Genomic DNA, 25002 nt, shown 5'->3' with positions numbered 1-25002 from the left:
GGGGCATCAACACCTCCTTTCTTCTGCTGGTCACACCTCTCTCTATACAGCCTAACAACCTTCTAGCTACGGCCACTGCCTTGTCACACTGCTTCGTCGCCTTCAGATCCTCAGATACTATCACCCCAAGATCCCTCTCCCCATCCGTACCTATCAGATTCTCCCCGCCTAACACATACGTCTCCCGAGGATTTCTATTCCCTAAGTGCATCACTTTGCATTTCTTCGCATTGAATTTTAATTGCCAAACCTTAGACCATTCTTCTAGCTTCCTCAAATCCTTTTTCATGTTTTCCACTCCCTCCCGGGTGTCCACTCTGTTACAGATCTTAGTATCATCCGCAAATAGGCAAACTTTACCTTCTAACCCTTCGGCAATGTCACTCACAAATATATTGAACAGAATCGGCCCCAGCACCGATCCCTGAGGCACTCCACTACTCACCTTTCCCTCCTCCGAGCGAATTCCATCAACCAGTTCCTAATTTGCTTCTTGAAGTTATTGTAATTTGTATTATATTCTGTACATTATTATGTTTTATTCACTTATTGTTTGTTTATAAGCTACATTGAACTTGAGTCTATTTCAGGCTAATGTGGGGTATAAATGTCATGAATAAATCAATAAATATCTCTAAGATCACACAAAATTGCTCTATTCTGTTCACTGTTTGTTTACCACTTCAGCTCTTTGCATTCTCTTACATTCTTTTGTACTCTCAGGGCTCGATTACTATAATGCCTTGTTACAGGGGATCCAAAAGAAGGATATCCAGCGCTTACAGTTGGTCCAGAATGCAACCCTATGCCTTCTTTCTGAAGCCAAATGGTTTGATCATGTTACCCCTTTGTTCCATGAACAGCATTGGTTGCTGATTTCATTTTTCCTATAAATTGCTTTTTTTTTAATCATAAGATTTAGCATTCTGTTTCAATATCTGATATCTTATTGGCCCTTGAGGGCACTGTTCCTCTCAAGAACACCTACTGCAAGTTCCTTCACTATGGAAAATTCATCTTTCCTCTATGCTTGATTGAATATTTAGTATGATGGGCCCTCTTCTTTGGAATACTGCCCCCTTAGCCCTTTGGTTGGAAACCTCACTGCCTAATTTTAAGGCTCAACTTAAAGCCTATCTATTTGCTATGGTCTTTGATCCTTGCCATATTTTGTGGCCTGCTGGCCTGATTGTGACCACAAGATGGCATCTCTCCCTGCTTTTGCCTATGACTTCTATGAAATTTCTTCCTGTTCCTGCTCTTTCTTTCCTATTTATATTGCACCCTTTCAGCAGGCAATCAAGCTGAAAGTTGGTCTATCTCCCCTAATGTTGCTTGCTGGAAGAAACAGGGTACTCCTGTTGGGATTTTCTTGCACACACCAGTAACTATGAATATTAAAGTTTCTTCTGCTATTTTGAAAGTTTGGGGACTGCTACTGTTTTCTATTCACTGGATGTCAGATAGACATTTGCCCAATGTGATTTTGGATCACCTAGATGAAGGCTTAATACTGGTGTTTGTGGAGTTTTTTTTTTTTACCTGTGATTATGTGTGAGCCTACCTTTGAAATAGCTATGTGCTCATGTGGTATGACTCTGTGTTACTGATGTCTTTTTCTCCACAATTTTCGGGTGTGAGCAGAGCGTTCCAATATCACATTGGAAGAGAGTGGATTTGTTTTGAATTTTGGTTGGTTCCATTCTTCCCTTGTGAATTTTTTCTTGGTAATTAAAATCACCCATTATTATACTGTTGCCCAACATTTCTTCATCTGTCTGTTCATTCTGTCCTGGTGGTCAGTAGTACAGTCCTACTAGTATACTCCTTCCCTTCACACATGGAATTTCTATCCACAAGGATAGATTAGCAAATAGAAGTTTTTTTATAGCAATGTGACATAATACTGTCAATGACAATCCACAAACCCTCAAAATTTGTAAAACATTCACAGTGGTTACCATCAATACCCAACTTGAACTTTTATCTTAGAATAACATAACAGGAAATACAAAATTTCAACTACTCCCCCCCCCCCCTGCCCTAAGATGTCTGAAACTGGAATCCTGCAGGGACAAGATTAGCAATACAGAAGTCTACGAAATCATTTTATAAAGTACATTAGTACAGCACAGCTCCACCCCAACTCTGCTGCCAGAAAAGTCTTTCCTGAGCAAGTATGTGTGTTATTGATGATGCGTATGTTTGTATATAGCCACACGATTTCAAAACCATCCCTTTTCAGTGTGTAAATAAGGCTTTACAGGTAGAAAAGCCTTTCTGAAAAAAAAAATACTTAGCATGCATATTTTGCACTACCTATTCTAATATTCAAGAAGAAACGACCTATTATTAGGGATTGGGCAAATAATAAATACAATATATTCCGGGTATTGAAAATGATCTACAATCTTTCTATGTTAAAGTGTCTGTGCATTTTGCAACTATTCAACATTGCCCCCCTAAGGATATGTTCTTTCTTGCACCCCCAGCCTTGAACTGGCTTATGCACAGGATTCTTTAACAATAACATATCAAGTTTTCCATTTGGTAGTCTGCATTCCCTGGGGCATTAAACCAGGTGTATTTTCTAGCGTGTGACTTCTCTAGTTAACAATAAAGAAGTTCATGAGGCATAAGAGGCTGTACTTCATAACTTGTTGTTTCAGGTTTCTTCTAGATTACTGTAAAATATTTGTAATCTTTCATTAAAATGATTAAAATTGACAGCATTAATTAATTCCTCAAACCTGATGTTTTGGTCTTGATTGATAATCCAGTGGTATTACTGCTTAACACCATTTAGGTCATCTAGAATTAGGAACCAGTTCTGACTCTGATTCACAGTTCTCAGATTATTTGGCCATAAAAGTAATATGGACGTAGGAGTTTTCTACATATCAACTGAAACATTTGTCATATTCTGCAGCAAGTTCTGACAAGCCCCATTGACCATAGGAAATTGTTGTAATACCTCCTCCACAGACAAGTAATGGAGCACAATTGGAGAAAGACTTGAAGATCTACTAACACCATGGCATCCTCCCACCTCATATTAACAAGCCGTCGTAGGCATACCAAGCAAAAGAAAGTGTCTCAGTGACTGCTAGAAAAGTAATGCATGAGAGGAAAGTGAGCAATTTTTCACATTCTAAACAATACAATCATCTGAAATATCCCTTTAAAATTAATTTGATTCACTAAAATAAAATGAATCTTGCACTGCCACCTACTAACACGTGAAAAGCTGTAACTTAAATCCCAATCCATTTTAGCCAGACCAAGTGGCATGGATAAGATCACTCTCTTTCTGTCCATTTTATGAAAGGGGTAAATAATTGTGAGAAATCATCACAGATTTCTTTCAACTGTGCATGGTGAGGAGACGGAGACAACTCTCTCCTACGTAGCTCTGATACACGACCCTTGGGATGGTGTTTCACATTATATAGCTGGATAGATCATGTGTTGCTGTTCTGTGCCTAAGTAAAGGAGCACAGGAAAATGTACTATAAAATCTACAAGGCACTGACCCCAAAGCCAAAACAAAATTAAAATTAATACCAGAGGAAAAAGTTTTATTTTTTTTTTTTTTGGGGGGGGGGGGGGAATCCATTAAATGAAATATATACTAAGCTGTGCTAAGCAGCTAACCATGTCCAATATTATTTGATATACTTCAATATGATCAAAAGCAGATCAAAGCAGTTTTTAATTTAGAACAATATTTGAGGGAGAATGGGACAGGGGGAAAAACAATAAACTGGGGTGGGGAATACAAAAGGTGAACATAATAGGTGGAAAAGGATGTTACAATATTTTTGATGGGGAGAAGGGAAATAGGAGGATGGGTGAAACAAAAGAAAAAAACATCATAATGAGCAACTATATAGAAAGAGGGAGCAAGAAAGGCTGCAGAGTTTACAATGGGATAAAAAAGATGGGGGGGGCCAGGCTTTTTTCTCGTCTATCTGCCCCCTTGTTCCACCTATTATATCCTTTTCCACCTATTATGTTCACCTTTTGTATTCCCCACCCCAGTTTATTGTTTTTTTCCCCATTAATGTTTTAAGGGAAGCTTCAATTTTGATTGAAAGGGCACTCCATAAATCTAATCTAATCTAATATGTAATTTATAGACCACACTAGTCCCAGTGGGAGGTTCAAGGCACTTCACATGGTAAAATGACAAATTTCTTAATGAGGAATTACATATTCAAATAAAACCATTAAAATATTTAACTACAATTTTCCAAAAAGAAATGTTCCAAGTTTCTTGTGAAAATGCATGTAATTCTGCTCCACTCATGCCTTGGAAGACTATTCCAAAATGTGTTCAATAAGAAAATAAGGCATCAAAATGTCATTTCAATCAAACATTTTTAGGCGTAGGAAACTTTAACTGGAAAGAATCACACAATCTAGATGATGAAAAAAAGGTATGAAAATACTTGAATAAGAAATTCAGAGCTATTGCCATACAAAACATGAAATAATATACAAACAGATTTAAAAGCAATATGTGCCTTAGAAGGAATCCAATTAACTTTTTCAAAATATAGAGATACACTGTCAAATATGTTCAAATGAAAAAATAATCAAACAACAGTATTCTGGATTAGTTGGAGTTTATACAAAAATTTAGAGTTTAATCCAATATACAGAGAACTACAATAATCCAGATGTGGAAAAACCAACATTTGGACTTTTGATGCAAAATGTGGTTCTGAAAAATAGGACCTAAGTAAACGTAGCTGTTTTAAATGATAGAAGGTGCGTCTCCATAAACCTTTAATCTGGGAATCATAAGTAAATGATGAATCCAATATGACCCCTAGGACCCTCGATTCCCTTTCTACTTTTAGACATCCCCCTTCTAGAATCTGGAATAAACAGCAAAGAAGTGGTAAACTGAAGAACCTTGGTTTTGGTGGGGTTCAACTTAAGCATATTTTTTGAAGCCCAGTGTTGAATACTTTTTTGTAACCCAGTGTTGAACACCTTTACTTGTGCTTCTATTTGTATTAAAATACTTTTAATACAAATAGAAGCACAAGTAAAGGTATCTTCCAAAATCGGACACGTTGGTACTAGCATTAAAATGTCATCAGTGTGTGAAAAGAGACGGCTATCATCAAGAAAAGTAATAGCACCTAAAGAGATCATATAGCATAGGAGATAGGGGCAAACCTTGAGAAACCCCACTATGTGAGAGCCAGTTTTTAGAAAAAGTCCCACCTTTCCAAACCTTATATGAATAATTACTTAAAAATTCACCAAACCATTTCAGAACTGGACCCGCAAAAATGAGCTCACTTAGCTTTAATTTCAATAATTCATGATCTACTGAGTCGAATGTGGCCGAGATAAAACAAATTGTAACAACAACAGCTGTTTTCCCTTACACAGATAATTTTGAGCTACAGATGACAGTACAAGTAATAAGGATTCCGTGTTATGTTGGACTCAGAATCCAAACTGAGAAGGATGTGAACAAGAATACGATTCTATAAAGATAGTTGTTTACTAACCAAAGTCTCCATTAGTTTAGTAAACAATGGAATGCTGGCAACAGGCCGAAAGATAGAAGCAAGAGACAAGTCCAGATCTTTAGATTTTGGTAAAATGAGTCTGGTGTGGTTCCCCCACACTAGGGGATCGAGCAACGTAAGGTTTTTGTGTTATGTACATGTCATGTTTAGTGGTAGTATGTTTCTGCGGCTGGCGTTTATGTTGGTTCTGTGGGGTATGCTTTTGTAAAAAGGTGCGTTTTTTTAGTTTTTTTCAGAAGTTTAGGTGGTTGTTCATGGATTTCAGGTCTTTTGGTAGTGTGTTCCACAGGTCTTTTGGTAGTGTGTTCCATAGTTGTGTGCTTATGTAGGAAAAACTGGAAGCGTATGTTGTTTTATATTTTAGTCCTTTACATCTTGGGAAGTGAAGGTTTAGGTATGTTCTTGCTGATTCAAATGTGTTTCTCATTGGTAGGTCGATCAGGTCAGTGAACTAGTCCATGGAGTATTTCATGAACCAGAGTGCATAGTTTGAAAGCAATGCGTTCTTTGATTGGTAGCCAGTGTAGTTTTTAGCAAAGGAGTTTTACGCTTTCAAATCTTGTTCATGAAAGTCATAAACCAGAAAATAATAAAGGGTGAGGAATAAGTAAATAAATAAGAAGGACAGTCATCAAGAATGCAGTGACTCTGCAAGTTTAGGCAATAGGACGTTAACATCATCAACAGTGATAGATTTAAAGGTATTAACTGGAATGCCTAAACGAGAATCAATGGCTATGACCTCTTGATGTATTTCAGATGCTTGAAACTGAGTATTTAAAAGTTTTCTCGAATAGTTGAGATCTTGCTACAAAAAAGTCTGCCAATATCTGAGCAGAGGGTTGAGAGTTAACAGTAAGAACAGAATCTGCTGGAGGGGCTGACAGCTTCTCTACTAGCCGAAATAGCTTTTTAGAATTCACCTGACCAAAGCCGATGATTTTGACATAATAAGCTTTTTTGGCTTCAGAAATATAAAATTTATAAGATTTCAAAGTATCTTTCTATTCACTCTCTATAGCAATATCATTTCTTTGCTAATTTTGGGGCCCTTTTACTAAAGAACATTAAACCCTTAACACTGTGTTAAATGTGTTAAATAGTTTTTGTGGTATTTTGCTTTTTTTCCCCCCACGCTAAGCATGCATTACCTATTTTAAAAAATATTTCTATAGAGGGGTGTGCTTGGGCATAGAATGGGTATTCCTGCAGCATTTGGCTAGTGCATTCTGATTAGCACCTGCTAACCTGAAAACGCTACTTGAAAACAAATTTGCAAACATAGACAGATCTCACCATGATAGACATCAATATGCAAAGCAGTGGTTCTCAAATCAGTTCTTGGGGAAACATCTAGCCAGCTGTGTTTTCTGGATAGCCACAATTAATATGCATGAGATAGATCGCATGTACTGCTTCTATTCTTTTAAATCCTATACTACGCGTGGATTGTAGATATCCTGCAAACCTCACTGTCTGTGCTTGACCCAAGGACTCAGATGAAAATGGATGGTCCAAAGCTGGCCTCTTAGGCCCTTTTACTCCTTTAGTCTTCCACGAACCACTCAGTGATATCACTCCTTCTGCTAGACGACAAATACATTTCTGCAGATTTTTTAAAAAGTCATAAGCAAGCCCAAATCTGCCCAGAGTCAAGAGTAATACACACCGCCACCACTCAATGTGATATGTAACCTTCAGTAAATCACATAAGCCTCTTATGTTCAAGCTAACTGTAAAGACTTTATCATAATTATGTGATTTATCTTTTGCAGACAGCACCAGACAAATGCACAATGATATCTCAATTCTTTTAATTTGGTATTTTAGCATGCAACACTGGAAGTTATCATTGGGCTAAGTTAAAGTGTGAACTCTTTCAGAATAAGAGTTAGATTAATGGTGCAACAGAAGAAGAGTTATGCGGTCTAAGCCATACTACTTTAGGTACAGAAACAGAGAAAATGACGGCTGATAAAGGCTATATGGCTCTTGCAGTCTGCCCATCCATATCATCTGCTATCTCTTCCTCCCCCTATAAAATCCCACATACTTGTCCCATGCTTTTTTGAATTCAGATACAGTACTAGTCTCCACCACCCCTTACCAGGAGGTCGTTACACGCATCTACCACCCTTTTCGTAAAGAAATATTTCATTCACTCTCTATAAAGTCATAAAGTATTTGACAATGATAAAATTCTGTGCAAAGAAGCCTTAAAAATCAGCACTGAAAACCCATGCAGTTAGCGTGAATGTATAAACTATGCCTAAAGCTTAATGTTTAGTGCAGTGACCTGAGAACCAGTGGAACTAAGTTTGATTCCCACTGCAGCTTCTTATGAATCTGAGCAAGTCACTCGGCCCTCTATTGCCCAAGGTACAAAATAAGTACCTATATATAATATGTAATCTGCTTTGATTATAATCACAGAAAGCCAGTATATCAAATCCCATCTACTTTCCTTTATCTAAGGACCCCAGCTGAAAGTACGTTCCCTCCACCATCTGTAGCTTCCACTTTGAAGGAAGGAGCTGGTTTCAAGTCCTTCTATAACAGCTGAAGCAGTGGCTCTACTGCTTGGGGAATGTGCAGTTGAAGGAATGTCTCCTAATAGGGAGTGTGTCCTGCTGAGTGTTGTTGACCTCTAACCCATCCTCCTGCAAAAGTGCCTCAGACTGAGATGCTTGGTTTGGGTGGGGGTGGAGGGACTCCAGAAGTAGGGAGCTTATATTTGGGCAGTATCTTTGTGAAAGTGGAGGATTTTGTTTAGAAATTGGCTGGCAGATTGGTAGCGGGTACAATTCTACCTGCTAATGTTACTCTAGAAAAACTATAACTTGCTATATTTAATTTATTTATATTCCAGAACCAGTGGCGTAGGAAGAGGGGGCGGGAGGGGCGGTCCGCCCCGGGTGCACGCGTTCGGGGGGTGCCTGCCCCGGTGGTTCCCTGCTCCCTCTGCCCCGGAACAGGTTACTTCCTGTTCCGGGGCAGAGAGAGCAGGGAACCAGTGGAGCCGACGCAGCTCCGAATGACGTGCACTCGGGGCGGATTGGCCCTCCCGCAGGTAAGAATGCGGTCCGGGGGGGGGTCGCTCCGGAGGGGGGGGGTCGCGCCACAGAGGGGGGGGGGGATCGTGCCGTGCTACACCCGGGGGGAGGGGGTGCGCAGTGGTGACCCGCCCCGGGTGCCATTAGCTCTCGCTACGGCACTGTCCAGAACCATCAATTTATGCTTCTCTATGTATCCTGTTATGGAAAACATAGCAAAGAGGATAGCCCTAGTTTAATATCTTTATTAGAATTTTCAAGGAAACTGATCAACTCTAAACTAGCTCTCTCAAGGGAGTCAAGGCTACCCTCAATAGGGTTTTCCACATGGAAAATTGGGAAATATGATAACATGAGCAATTGATATTTCTTGAGAAGTTGACATTTTTAGCACCTCCTTAAAATATTTATCCAAGAGAATCTCAGATGAAAGCAATCTTGTTTGAAGAAAATTTAAAAAAAATCTAAGGTTTTTGGAGAGCAGTGAGTTTTCTAGCCTCTCCATCATTAAACACATTGTCAGACTATCTTTAATCTTTGAGACTCCAAACCTTGTAGTCTCTTACCCATTGAAGCAAATTTAATGTCCATATCCTCTAGCTTTGAACAGTCTCATGATTGAAAGTATATAACTACTGAACCTGAGATCTTATCATAGACTCAGTCCTGGTCACAACAGTCCAAATATCTTGCAAGGTAATATTTTGTCCTGACGGGTATAGGGACTCTGGAAGAAGAGCCCAAGGTTAGACCATCGGGAACAGTCATCATACCCTGATCAGAAACTGGACTACCAACCAGACCAAACAAAGAGGTGCTAGGCACTGGGTGGGGGGGGGGGTGCTCTCTGGAGAGCTAATAGAAGCTCCTTCAGGAGAGGCAAGTAAAGCCGCTTTGCTACTGGCAGACATAATCCTGCAAATTCTATATAGTATGATTAGAGTTGCATGCGCAAATCTGGGTGTATTCTGATTTGCATCTCAATTTGGTTGACAAGCCAATCAGCATTGATAATTGATGTTAAGCAACTCTCAGCACTAATTAGAATTTACATGCACTACTAGCTAAGTGTATTCTATAAAGTAGTCTACATAAATTCTACTGCATGGATCTCAAAAGTGGGTTTGGCCATGAAAGGAGCATGAGCGGTTTGTCGGCATTCCTTACACACAGTGTTATAGAATAACTCATTCCTTGCCTAAAGTTAGACGTGGGCATTTACACTTGCTTTTCATTGGTGTAAATGGCTGCACCTAAATTTTAGTCATGTGGATGGCACTATGCGTATACTGTAAACTGCGCCTAACTTTAGGAGTGGTTTATAGAATATGCATAGGCACGTTTTCCATCAGTGCTGAATTTTTCACACCAAATATAGAACCTGGCCCAATATTTTTATCCATTGGACCTTGAAGAGGAGTACTCACGGTTACTGCTGGCTTAGGCTGAGACTTCCATTTTTCCCCATCATGTCAAACTTAATCCTTGGTGCTCCATGGGGCTCCCACGGGGCAGGGCGTACCCCTTTGACCACACCCTGTGACCACGCACCACAGGGGTTGCTCAGTTTTAAGCAATTCTGGTGGCACCTACAACTGATATCACTGTTGTGCATACAAGTCCTCCAAGTTCTCCAGAAAGTTCAGGAACCTCCAGGAAGGCGTCTTCATTCTCCCGCATGCCAGCAGTTCCTCCAGATGACAAAAGGCTCCAGTAAACCCACACAGGCAGCTAAGTTTTAAGCTGTCCTGGTGACTCCTACAACTGACATCATTCTTCTGCATTAATGTCCTCCAAGTGCGCCAGAAAGTTTGGGAATCTTCAGGGAGGCGTCCTCGCCCTCCCTCATGCCAGCAGCTTGTCTGGATGACAAAAAGGCCCCCCACAATTGAATTATTAATCAAAGAACAGGTCTTTGAGAGTATCCAATACTTTCACATAATCCCAATTTCCAAACATTAGGATATGTATATCAAATAGTAGAAAATAAAACAAGCTGAAAAAAGGTTCCACATACTTGTTTAAATAGATGCAGCCGTTTATGTGTAAATATTACATGGGAGTTAAATCGTGCTATAATTAGCCCCTAAAAGGAGACAAGGAAGATTTAAGATTGCACCTGACACTATGCAGTGGGAAAAGAATAAACTGCAGCTGTCACTGAACTGACTCTTTGAAAGAAATATGCTAATTTGTACAAATAGATTTAAATGCTTTGGGAACCACAATTAGCATCTGCATATGCAGAATGGACCCTGGCGGTGTCTACTTAGACTGAAGGGCTAGAAAAATGGAATATATTCTTCAAATGGTATTTTTCTTCACAATTTAATTGTGGAACAATTGGTGGATTTGCTGCAAGGTGGTAATGAAAGTATACTCACAGGATTGAACTCCCCTTCCTTGCCCCCAATCAAATGAGGCATTTTAAACTTTTGCTAAGTACAGGTATGTGAACACAAGCTTCTATCTCCTTTACACAGCTTTACAACAGATGTTCAAAAGATCAAATATATCATAAATCTCGCTGAATATTATTAGATTTAGACATACTGAAGAGCTTCTGCCATGTTCTGTCCATGGCAAATTATTTAGGGCCTTAGTCAATGAAGATTATTTCCATGAGAACAGCTTGTGTAAAAGTCTTTCAAATATGACCCCTAGTACAATACATCTGGGCCTTAATAAATAACAGCTCCACAATTTGTATCTTAATTAAGATTCAACATTCCATACATCTAACGCCAGTAATCCAAATAAGCAAATACATGGAACTTGGGAATACCTAGGCAATTGCTATGACAGGGAATTCCAGTCTGAGACAAAAATGTTCACAGCAATTTGAACTTGTGAGTAGTGATTTACACACAAACATTAATTGGCTGATAAGTGCCCACTCTGAAAATTTGAATGTACTTTCCATTTGAAAACTGGTGTAAAGTCCACAGGTAGAAAGCATGTCAATATTTAGCTGCTGCATTCAGCATTTAAAAAAAAATCAATTTAGCTTATGACAAGCAAAAGAAAAAGTACACATAAGAAAAAATGAAAAAAAAAATCTTTTCTAACACAAAACCTCAAATACTACTACTACTTGACATTTCTAAAGCGCTACTAGGGTTACGCAGTGCTGTACAATTTAACATAGAAGGACAGTCCCTGCTCAAAGGAGCTTACAATCTAAAGGACAAACGTACAGTCAGTCAAATAGGGGCAAAATAGTCAGTCAAATAGGGGCAAATCAAGACAAAATGAAAATGTCCTTTTCTAAGGGGCTTTTTTACTAAGCTGCATAAGCATCTACGCACGCTCAACATGTGCCAAAATGGAGTTACCACGTGGCCGTTCTGGTAATTCCATTTTTGGCGCGCATCCACTACGTGCACCAAGTGGCATTTGGCGAGCGTAAGTCATTACCACCTAGTTAACGCGTGAGACTTTACCGCTAGGTCAATGACAGGCGGTAAGGTCTCAGACCCAAAATGGACGCGTGGTAATTTTCATTTTGCCGCACATCCATTTTCGGCAAAAATTTTGAAAAGAACTTTTTTACAGGCACGCTGAAAAATGGATTGGCTCGTGCCCAAAACCCGCACCTACACTAACGCAAGCCATTTTACAGCGGACCTTAGTAAAAGGATCCCATAGTGAAGTCCATATCATGGAGGAAGAAAACTGTACATATTAGGAAAAGAAAAAGAAATAAAAGGAGAAAAACAAAGAGTCTCCTTCACTAAGCTGCGGTAAGCACTAGTAAGTGCCCCGCGGTAATTTTTGGATCAGTGCACACTTTCTAAGTACTAAATAATGCTTTTTATTTTATATAGTTAGAGCGTGTGTGGGGTGGAGAGTAGGCATGCCCAGCGCTAATCGGTTAGCACAGCTACATCACTGTACGCTAACTGATTAGTGTGTGGTTAGCATGGGAACCCTTACCGCCTAGAAAATAGGTGTCAGTAAGGGCTCCCGCACTAATGCCCACATGCTAATTAGGAAACTAGCAAGTATCCATTAACCCTCGGATTCTATATTGCACCTAGAGATCTGTGCCACAATCCAGATGGATTCTATAACAACACATGTAACTTAATAAGCTAATTAGCATTGATAACAATACTTAACAAACAATAATGAGCACTAATGGGCAGTAATTAGAATTTACATGCACAACTCACTAGCAGGGCCGCTGAGAGACTGGGCCAGGCCCGGGCAAGGCCGCGCCCGGGGCCCCCCCTGAGGTCGTCATTGCCACCCCCCTCCACCCGCCCCCCTTCATCCACCACTGGGCCAGGCCCCCCTGAATTCAAATCGGAGCGCCTCACCTCGACCTCGCTCCGTGTGAAAGAAGCGCAGCAGTGACAGTCTACAGATCGTCTCCCTTCGGGCCTTCCCTCCCTGTATCCCGTCCTTGCGCAAGTTACTGTCATCTACCAACATTTGCTTATTTCCGATCTGACGAAGAAGGGCAACCTTCGAAAGCTAATCAACAAATGTATTACGTTATGTCCAATAAAAAAGGTATCATCTTATTTTCTTTTCCATGTTTTATTTCTATTGATGATTATCTTCAAGCCTTGAAGATGAAAGCAACAGAACTCTGAATCATATTTGTGCACATTCCCTTGATAAATCTTTGGGCGAAATGGGACCCCATCAGGATTACAAGATAAGTGCAGTGCCGTAGCGAGAGTGCCTGACACCCGGGGCGGGTCGCCGCTGCGCACCCCCCAGATGTAGGGCGCTGCGCCACCCCCTCCGGAGTGCTCCCCCCGAAACGCACCCTACCTTTCAGCGGGGGTAGGCGGGAGGGCCGATCCGCCCCCAGTCACGTCACTGGGAGCTGCATCGGCTCTGCTGCTTCCCTGCTTTCTCTGCCCCGGAACAGGAAGTAACCTGTTCCGGGGCAGAAAGAGCAGGGAACCAGCGAGCCGACACCCCCCCCCCAGCGCGTGCACCCGGGGCGGACCGCCCCACCGCCCCCCCTTCCTACGCCACTGGATAAGTGTGCTTGAAATTTTGATCATATGTGCATTATAAACCTACTTTTTATTTATAAGAAAAAGAATAATTAAAGAGGGAGATGTTATATATAATACTGTAACTGTGCATAAAAGGAGGGTTATTTTTGGCCAATGATGATTTTAAGTCTTAATGGTGACTAAGTTTATGTGTGAAAGCTTTGAAGCACCACTGGCGATTTATGAGACCTTTTTCCTCCATTTTTCATGTTTGTAACACGTCGAGAGGCATTTTTGATATGACGTCTAAATCCAACTTTGGATCTTTTGATGAAAATGTCAAAAAATCAAGTAGTGAAAATGACCATTTTCAAACCAGAATATTGTCTATCTTTTTTCTTTGAAAATGATCATATCCTAGATGTTGTTATGCTAAGTATGTCTATCATTTTGGACCATTCCCCCCCCCCCCCCCCCCAAAAAAAAAAAGTCCAAGTGAAAAACACACAAAATCAAGCCATTGGGATGCAGGAGGAGCCAGCTTTCCTAGTAGACTGACCACATAGGCATCCCAGCAGTGCAGTGGGACACCCTAGGGGAATTGCAATGGAATTCACATAAAAGGTCATCATTACCCCCTTACATTGTATGGTGAGCCCTTCAAAACCCATGAGAAATCTACTGTACCCAACTGTGCACCACTACAATAGCCCTTATGGCTGCAGGTTTCACATATATGTTGGTACAGTAGGTTTTGAGGGGGGGTTGGGATGGGTTGACACCTTCCACCACAAGTGTGATAAAGTGGATTATGGGCCTGGGTCACCTTCTCTACAGTGCACTGCACTGACCACTAGGCTATTCAAGGAACCTGCTTGCTGCTCTAATAGGAATGACCATAACATCTGAAGCTGTCATAGAGGCTGGTATGTATGTGTTTCATTTACATCTTTGTGGAATGGGATGGGGTCAGTGACCACTGATTCCTGCAGTGGTCATTTGGTCATTTAGGGCACTTTTTGTGTCTTATTTGTTAATAAAACAGATCTAGACCAAAATGCCCAACATATAACTCTGGATGTTTTTGTTTTGTTCCATTATGGCAGAAAAACATCTAAATATTAGGAACGCTCAGATCCTGCCCTTAATACACCCCTGACAAACCCCCTTATGATTTGAATGCACTTCTGACAGACTTAATAGAAATGCATCTAAAAATTGGTTTTGAAAATACCAATTTGAACGTTTTTGTGAGAAAAATGCCCAAATGCAAATTTATGCCACTTTTTGGATGTTTTCCTCTTTTGAAAATGAGCCCCATAATATACATCTAACCCACAATATTTGTTAATATGAATTGTAAATTGAAACATTCTATTTCTGTTCTGTATCCACTGTTGGGAGAGGTTTATTGGTTTGGTCTGGCAATTTCCCATATGAATGTATAATTTATACAATCTATGATTTACATTAAAAAAATATATCTAAAAATGACTAAATGTAAAGTGAGAAAGTAAGGTGAGAACTAGGAGGTGGATTTGGGGGCAGAGCTTGGACCCCTCAACCAAAAAGGTGTTCTGCTGCCCCCAATCTACATGACTTTATACTATTCTACAGCTTCGTAATATGCATAATAAGGTGCTGAAGGAGTTAAGGTAAACAGAAAAGCATTGCCTCTATTTGTCTAATGTTACAGGTAGAAGAAATTCACTGAAATTGACATATTTCAGAGTGTTTTACTTATACCATTGTAATGAACACTCCTGAGAAGCAGTAGAAATGTTGAGCATGTAATACAGAATGATGTTTGAATATTGTTTAAATTGAACCTCAGATGAAAGGAATCATTTTGAGTACAGGAGGATAATTGAAAGTAAGTTTATGCAGAATGGTAATGCAGGTTCAATTATGGAACAATTCAAGCCCTTAAAACAGGTGGCTCTAGGCAAATCTGTGTTTTTGAAACCTTTGAAGCATGGCTATTTATAAAGTTTTTTTACTTTATTATTTTTTTAACTTTGAATTAGAGCTGCTTGAAGAGAGATAAGTTGATAAATATTTTTTTGTTTGTTTATTTGTTTTCTCAAAGACACAGAATGGAAGAAAAGTTTTGTTTTGTTTTTATGAATCATGCCCTTCGTGCTGGGCTGTCAACAGTTATAAAAACAAATACCTTTACAATAACATTCCAGTAGTTGTGAAACTGCACACCTGCAACAGTAATATTCAGAGCTAGTAAAATGAGTACCAGCGGCAACAACAGCAGCAGCAAGAAAAAGAAAACCTGTGGGAAAGATTTTTAGACACTAATAAACAAAATTCAATTAAAAGCCCTTCCTTTGATTATGCCTGAGCATGCTCAAAGTCTTTTAGATAAATCCACAATTACTGGTTCCACCTGCTCAGTATAGACTATCCCAGCCTCAAACCTTTCATTCTTATCTGGAATTTCATTGCTAACACAATAATAGTGGTTTTAGCAAGTCTTAGGCAGCAAAAATGATTTTCTGCCATGAAAGAAAATACAGAGGCCAATGTACCTAACATGTGGGACTTCCCCAAGGGTTAGTGACCTATTTTGCATGCACTTTCCTAACCATTCAAATGAGTTATGTAGAAAATGTGCATGCAAAATTCAGGGGCCTATCTACTATCACGTTAAGTTTTGGGCTTACCGCACTACAACAAAGCCTAATGCGTGGCAAGCCATATATAGAATCCGGGGCTTAGCGCCTTCTATTTAGTCGGCAGTAAGTAGTCCTTTGTTAATCTGCATTACTCCACTCTCCACCCATGCCACCTTCCCTGACAGAAAACTTCTGTAAAATTCAATAACGTGCAGTTTAACGTGTGAAAACAAGCAAACTACTATAAAATCCTTTAACATGGTCACACAGTAGCCTGTTTCCTATAGAATAAAGGGTCACTTAATTCCTGAAATGGCCAAAAATAATGACTTATTTTTCTTGCAAAACCTTGGGTACAGTGGTATGTTTTGTGCAATGCTTTTTATAATTGTGCTGTTTTACATGATCTTGGATTGCAGCAGCCCATTAATAATGAATGTAAATAGAGATTGTAATGTGGTAGACTACATGTGAAATGTTATTATTACGCTTGGGGAAATTTGTGAAGAATAAAATACAGTGGTGCACCGTTACTACACAGTGTTTGGGAGGTATGGCTATGTAACTGCGTACTATCAATGTTCTTATTACTGGAACAATAATGAAGTATTATAGCATCAAAGACATTGCTTTGCTTAATTTTCAAGCCAAGGAAGTTTGTTGTAGCTACCGCCAGGTCATTTCTGGTACAGCCTACCATGTATTATTGAGTACTGTGCATTCATTTTATGGGAGGCAGGTTATTACCGCATATAAAATGACCAGGTGCTTTAATGGTGCGCGTACTAACAGTGCTCCACTGTATCTCAAATGGGGTTTTATAGATCAGTCTCAAACAGGACAGCACCTAAAACAACCTGTTGTGCCTTCATACCTGGGGGCACATTGGGCGCACTTTGGGGGCTGTTCAACGGCGGGTGGCACCAGTGACTGGTTGGATGGAGGCGCGGGGTCCTTTGCTCCCAGCAGCATGCTCTGGCTGGGGACGTCATGGTGTAGCTTGCTTTCCTTCCCATACGTGTCTCCGTAGCACTGGGAGAGGGCTCCACCTCCGCACTTTTGACGGCGGTGTCCCATCATGACAACAGCTACGTGCTCCCTCTTCTGCTGGCTCCGCTATTGGCTGCTTCTGTTAGTGCGCTTTCATTTGTCTGATTGCTTTGACCTGAGCTGACTTCTGACCACGCTGTCTGCTGCCTGCCCTGACCCTTGCTAAATTCTGACCACGCTGTCTGCTGCCTGCCCTGACCCTTGCTAAATTCTGACCACTCTGTCTGCTGCCTGCCTTGACCTGAGCTGATTCTGACCACACTGACTGCTGTCTGTCTTGACCTGAGCTGTTTTCTGATCACGCTATCTGCAATCTGCCTTGTTTCTCTCCCTGAGCTGTGCCTGTCTCCAAACACCGACATTTCCTGGTTGTGGATTAGTCCTGCTGGTTGCCTGAACCTGGGGGCTCAACCTTTGGGGAACGGCAATAGGTCGAGGTGAAGAACCCAGGAGTTTCTTGGCTGTCTTTGGACCACTTGGACTAAGACTTAGGGCTCACTTCTTCCCGTTCCAGAGCTGGTCAGTACACAGTCATATTTGTAAAGCCATTTCATCATGAAAAATATTTCCTCAATGGATCTGAACTATTTGAAAATCCAACCCTCTCATTCTTTTACAGGGTAGGCACTGACTACATACGTAAGTTAAAGAACACTAGAACTTAACACACAAGACTATTACAGTTACCAGTGACGATCCTAGGTCGGCTGCTACCCGGAGAGGATCACCGATGTGCACCCCCCCCCCTCGGTTGCAGCATGAGGGCCCCTGGCGAAATGACACCACCCCCGGCGCATCATCCCCCCCCCCCAGGTGCATCTTTAGCTGTGGGGAGCAGCTGCGTGGCTCTCAGCTCCGCTGGCTCCCTGCTCTCTCTCTGCCCCGGAACAGGAAGTAACCTGTTCCGGGGCAGAGGGAGCAGGGAACCAGCGGAGCAGACAGGCACGCGGCAGCCCCCCAGTAGCGTGCACCCGGGGCGGACCGCCCCCACCGCCCCACTCTTGGTACACCGCTGACAGTTACACACTTGGGGGTTGGTATGACATGGGCAGTGTCAAAGTGTTGCCACCAGTGACAGCTATGATGTGGGTTGGTGCCACATGTTACTTGCCACAACTGCCAAGTGTGTGGCTGCAGTTAACAGCATCTCTTGAGGTACCAGAAATCCAATAGCACAGCCGCTGCCATCTGTTAAAAAAAACTGTAAATTCCACAATGGTGATGCAACTTCCTCCTTATCCCCCTGATCCCCTTTTCCAAACCTCTGAGCAGAGCCTCCATCCAATTCTCCTTGAGCAAGAACCCTCCTCAAATTCTCACCCAATCAGAATTCTCCCCAATCCTCTCAGGCAAAACTCCCCCCCCCCCCACCAAGAAACACCCCCCTCCCACCCCATGAGATACCTTGATCTGACTCCCTGGCAATCACTCTTTATATGGCTGGATGTACTGCAAGAACACCATTAGGAAACATAAGGATCATATTGAAATTTAGCAGCCAGCTTGCTGGAGTGGTGGGGGCACTCCTGCCCTGCCACACTAGACTACCAAGGAACTACGAGGTGAGTCCTGGGGGGGGGGGGGGTCTAGGTATCTTGAGTGAGGAGGTGGATCTTGCCAGAGAAAATCTGAGTGGGGGGTTCTGTTGTGGGGTCTCTGCTCTTGAGAAGATTGGAAGGGGGTTATATTTGGTGGGTCAGAGGGGATTGGAAAATAGGGTTTTGCTTGTGAAGGGATCCATATAGTATCTTTGAATACTTGTACTCACTGCCTCAGCACTATGGACTAAATTCTGTATATGGCACCAAAAAATCATCGCCAATAAAAATGAGCAATAAATGCTATTCTATAAATGGCACTCAGGGTTGGGTGCTGTTTATACAATAGCATTTGGTGCTGAGATCCATGCCCAGTTTTGGACATGAGGATTTATACTAACTGAAACCTGGTATAATTTATTGTGCAGATCTCCCTTATTCTGTATCTCTGCACACTAATTCCAACAACGTCCCTGATCCAGCCATGCCCCTTCAATGGCCACACCCCTTTTTGGTCCACTTGTAAAATTTACACACAGATCTCAAGCCTAAAGATGTGCATACATTTCAAATAGTTAATTAGCATTGATAATTGGTAGGAATTATTAGGAAAGGGATGGTGATTGGTGAATAAGACCAAAAAAACTATAACGCCTCAGTATCGCTCTATGGTGAAACCTCACCTGCAGTACTGAGTTGAGTTCTGGTCGCTGTATCTCAAAAAATATATAGAGGGGCATAATCGAAAGGGACTTCCTCGTTTTGATTTAGACGTCCTTGCAGAACGTCCCGATCCAGGGGCAGGGAAACCTGTATTTTCGAAACAAGATGGACGTCCATCTTTTGTTTCGATAATACGGTCAGGGACGTCCAAATCCTTAAATTTGGTAGTCCCTACATTTGGTAATTTCTGATTTTCAGCGATAATCGAGACCAAGGACGTCCATCTCAGAAATGACCAAATGCAAGTCATTTGGACATGGGAGGAGTCAGCATTTGTAGTGCACTGGTCCCCCTGACATGCCAGGAAACCAACCGGGCACCCTAGGGGGCACTGCAGTGGACTTCATAAATTGCTCCCAGGTACATAGTTCCCTTACCGTGTGTCCTGAGCCCCCCAACTCCCCCTAAACCCACTACCCACAACTGTACACCACTACCATAGCCCTGACAGGTGAAGGGGGGCACCTAGATGTGGGTACAGTGGGTTTGTGGTGGGTTTGGGAGGGCTCGCTGTTTCCTCTACAAACATAACAGGTAGGGGGGGATGGGGCTGGGTCCGCCTCCTGAAGTGCACTGCACCCACTAAAACTGCTCCAGGGACCTGCATACTGCTGTGATGGACCTGAGTATGACATGTGAGGCTGGCATAGAGGCTGGCAATCAATATTTTGAAATATGTTTTTTGAGGGTGGGAGGGGGTTAGTGACCACTTGGGGAGTAAGGGGAGGTCATCCCCGATTCTCTTAGGTGGTCATATGGTCATTTCGGCCACCTTTTTGTGCCTTGGTCATAAGAAAAACATGGGCAGTTAAAGTCGTCCAAGTGTTCGTCAGCGACGTCCTTGTTTCTTTCGATTATGGGTTGAGGATGTCCTAGTGTTAGGCATGCCCAAGTCCCGCCTACGCTACACCTGCAAATGCCCCCTTGAACTTTAGCCGTCCCTGCGACGGAAAGCAATTAGGGATGTCCAAAACTGGCTTTCGATTATACCAATTTGACTACCCTGTGAGAAGGATGTCCATCTTCCGATTTATGTCGAAAGATGGGTGTCCTTCTCTTTCGAAAATAAGCCCAATAGTGGAATTAGAAAAGGTTGAAAAAACAGCAACCAAAATAATAAAGGGGATGGAACTCCTGTCATATGAAGAAAGACTAAGAGGTTAGGGCTCTTCATCTTGGAAAAGAGACAGCTGAGGGTAGATATGATTGAGGTCTACAAAATCCTGATTGGTGTAGAAGTAAATCGATTTTTTACTCATTCCAAAAGTACAAAGACTAGGAGACACTCAAGGAAGTTACATGGAAATAGGAGGATATTGTGTATCTGGATTTTCAGAAGGCGTTTGACAAAGTACCTCATGAAAGACTCCAGAGGAAGTTGGAGAGCCAAGGGATAGGAGGTAGTGTTCTATTGTGGATTAAAAACTGGTTAAAAGATAGAAAACAGAGATTAGGGTTAAATGGTCAGTATTCTCAATGGAGAAGGGTAGTTAGTGGGGTTCCCCAGGGGTCTGTGCTGGGATCGCTGCTTTTCAACATATTTATAAATGACCTAGAGATAGGAGTAACTAGTGAGGTAATTAAATTTGCTGATGACACAAAGTTATTGAAAGTCGTTAAATTGCGGGAGGATTGTGAAAAATTACAAGAGGACCTTACGAGACTGGGAGACTGGGCGTCTAAATGGCAATGACGTTTAATGTGAGCTAGTGCAAAGTGATGCATGTGGGAAAGAGGAACCTGAATTATAGTTACGTCATGCAAGGTTCCACGTTAGGAGTCACGGACCAAGAAAGGGATCTAGGTGTCGTCGTTGATGATACATTGAAACCTTCTGCTCAGTGTGCTGCTGTGGCTCAGAAAGCAAATAGAATGTTGGGTATTATTAGGAAAGGAATGGAAAACAAAAATGAGGATGTTATAATGCCTTTGTATCGCTCCATGGTGCGACCGCACCTCAAATAATGTGTTCAATTCTGGTCGCTGCATCTCAAAAAAGATATAGTGGAATTAGAAAAGGTGCAGAGAAGGGCGACGAAAATGATAAAGGGGATGGGATGTCTTCCCTATGAGGAAAGGCTAAAGTGGCTAGGGCTCTTCAGCTTGGAGAAAAGGCAGCTGAGGGGAGATATGATAGAAGTCTATAAAATAATGAGTGGAGTTGAACGGGTAGATGTGAAGCGTCTGTTTATGCTTTCCAAAAATACTAGGACTAGGGGGCATGTGATGAAGCTACAATGTAGTAAATTTAAAATGAATCGGAGAAAATATTTCTTCACTCAACGTGTAATCAAACTCTGGAATTCGTTGCCAGAGAATGTGGTAAAGGCGGTTAGCTTAGCGGAGTTTAAAAAAGGTTTGGACGGCTTCCTAAAGGAAAAGTCCATAGACCATTATTTAATGGACTTGGGGAAAATACACTATTTCTGGGATAAGCAGTGTAAAATGTTTTGTACTTTTTGGGATCTTGCCAGGTATTTGTGATCTGGATTGGCCACTGTTGGAAACAGAATGCTGGGCTTGATGGAACTTTGGTCTTTCCCTGTATGGCAATACTTATGTCTCTAGCATTAGCATGTGCTAATTTTTAGCTCATTAAAAACACTAGTACACCTTAGTAAACAGGGTAAAAAGGAAAAGGCCTCAGAAAATGCCAGTAGTGCTTCAGTGATTTCACACATAAACTAAGTCACCATTAAGACTTGCAATCAACAATGGCCAAAAAATCTCATTTTATGCTCAGCCACTCTATTATATATAACATGTTCCTCTTCAATGATTTTTTTTCCCTAATAAATAAAAAGCAGTTTTATAATGCATAGTACATCAAAACTTTCAAGCACACTTATCTTGTACTCCCGACGGGGTCCCATTTGGTTCAGTGTTCTGTTGCTTTCATCTTCAAGCCTGAGTAGAGAGGTGTGGTAGCCGTGTTAGTCCACTTTTAAAGGTAATCAATAGAAATAAAACACAATAAAACATGGAAAGAAAATAAGATGATACCTTTTTTCTTGGACATAACTTAATACATTTCTTGATTAGCTTTCAAAGGTTGCCCTTCTTCGTCATCTCAGAAATTACCAAATCCAAGCCATTTGGTCATGGGATGAGCCAGCATTCATAGTGCACTGGTCCCCCTGACATGCCAGGACACCAACCGGCCACCCTAGGGGGCACTGCAGTGGACTTCAGAGAAAGCTCCCAGGTGCATAGCTCCCTTACCTTGTGTGCTGAGCCCCCCAAACCCCACTCCCCACAACTATACACCACTACCATAGCCCTTAGGGATGAAGGGGGGCACCTACATGTGGGTACAGTGGGTTTGTGGTGGGTTTTGGAGGGCTCACATTTACCACCACAAGTGTAACAGGTAGGAGGGGATGGGCCTGGGTCTGCCTGCGTGAAGTGCTCTGCAGTACCCCTAAAACTGCTCTTGGGACTTGCATACTGGCTGGCATAGAAGCTGGAAAAAATATTTTTAAAAAATTTTAGGGTTGGAGGGGGTTGATGACCACTGGGGGAGTAAGGGGAGGTCATCCCCGATTCCCTTCGGTGGTCATCTGGTCAGTTCGGGCACCTTTTTGAGGCTCAGTCGTAAGAAAAAATGGACCCAGTAAAGTCAGCCAAGTGCTCGTCAGGGACGCCCTTCCTTTTTCCATTATCGGTGAAGGACGCCCATGTGTTAGGTACGCCCAAGTCCCACCTTCGCAATGCTTCCGACACCCCCCGTGAACTTTGCTCGTCCCCGTGACGGAAAGCAGTTGAGGACGCCCAAAATCGGCTTTCGATTATGCCGATTTGGGCGACCCTGGGAGAAGGACGCCCATCTCCCTATTTGTGTCCAAAGATGGGCACCCTTCTCTTTCGAAAATAAGCCTGAATATAATCTAATTAATATAAGAGTGGCTCACTCAAAATGGGGTACTATAAAAATAAATCAAGCAGCTGTGTTTTGTACAGTTTGCAGTCTTTTTAGGACCTGCTCCTTACAACCCATATATTGAGATATTTATTTTGTACCCAGGGCAATGAAGGGTTAAGTGACTTACCCTGCATCACAAGGAGCTGCAGTGGGAATTGAACCCAGCTCCCCAGGCCACTGCACTAACTATTAAGTTAATCCTCCACTCCTGGTGGCCAACTTACTGAGCACAATTAATCAGACAAAAGTCTTTCCTACCCAGGTAAATCACTTAAAATATTGACCCCAGGATTCTCAGAAATGTGGCACTGGATATAGGTCTAAAATTAAAGTAAATATTTGGATCTGGGGAGATTAATTTGTAATAAGCGACCTGTCTGCAGCTTCTTTCATTTGGTAAGTAACTTTCTGTTAGTGATAAATTTATCACTTTCTCCACTGGGTCTTAACAAATCATCTTGCCAGTTTTTAAAGCCCAGACATGCAAAGGTTGAGAAGACAAGTGGATGGTCTAGTTCTAATCATTATTGATTTTATGTCCATCATGCACACTTCTATAAAAGAGCTTAATATCTGGCCTTGTAAGTTCATTCACATCTAATATATTTGCACCATATAGGTAATTCTGGATATTTCAAGTTGTATTAGAAAAGAACTGTGTAAAATGTTCACATCTGGAGACTGAAAAATCATGTGGTATATGTACTAAAGGGAGATAAGTGTATAGGATTCAAACTTATTATTGTATTAAACTACTGCATCATAAACTAGTCAGGATTTCGCTTGGTGTACTATCAGGTGAATTTTCGAAAGAGAAGGACGCCCATCTTTAGACACAAATCGGAAGATGGGCGTTTTTCTCTCAGGGTTGCCCAAATCGGCATAATCGAAAGCCGATTGTGGGTGTCCTCAACTGCTTTCCGTCGCGGGAACAACCAAAATTCACGAGGGCATGTCGGCACCGTACCAAAGCAGGACTGTGGCGTGAATTAGAGATGGGCGTCCTTTAGAGATGGCGTGATTTAGAGATGGAAAAAAAGAAGGGTGTCCCTGAAGAGCATTTGGCCGACTTTACTTGGTCCATTTTTTTTCACGACCAAGTCTCGAAAAGGTGCCTGAACTGACCAGATGACCACCAGAGGGATTTGGGGATGACCTCCCCTTACTCCCCCAGTGGTCACCAACCCCCTCCCACCCAAAAACAAAAAGGAAAAACATTTTTTCCAGCCTGTATGCCAGCCTCAAATATCGTACCCAGCTCCATCATAGCAGTATTCAGGTCCCTGGAGCAGTTTTTAGTGGGTGCAGTGCACTTCAGGCAGGCGGACCCAGGCCCACCCCCCCCCCTACCTGTTACACTTGTGCTGGTAAATGTTGAGCCCTCCAAAGCCCCCCAGAACCCACTGTACCCACATGTAGGTGCCCCCTTCACTCCTTAGGGCTAAGGTAGTGGTGTACAGTTGAGGGGAGTGGGGTTTGGGGGGGTTGGGGGGCTCAGCACACAAGGTAAGGGAGCTATGCAGCTGGGGGCAATTTGTGAAGTCCACTGCAGTGCCCCCTAGGGTGTCCGGTTGGTGTC

Source organism: Microcaecilia unicolor, chromosome 4 (genome assembly GCF_901765095.1).
Source record: "Microcaecilia unicolor chromosome 4, aMicUni1.1, whole genome shotgun sequence".
In the NCBI taxonomy this organism is placed as follows: domain Eukaryota; kingdom Metazoa; phylum Chordata; class Amphibia; order Gymnophiona; family Siphonopidae; genus Microcaecilia; species Microcaecilia unicolor.
The sequence above is the reverse complement of the archived record's forward strand: the minus strand, read 5'-3'. Positions refer to the sequence as shown.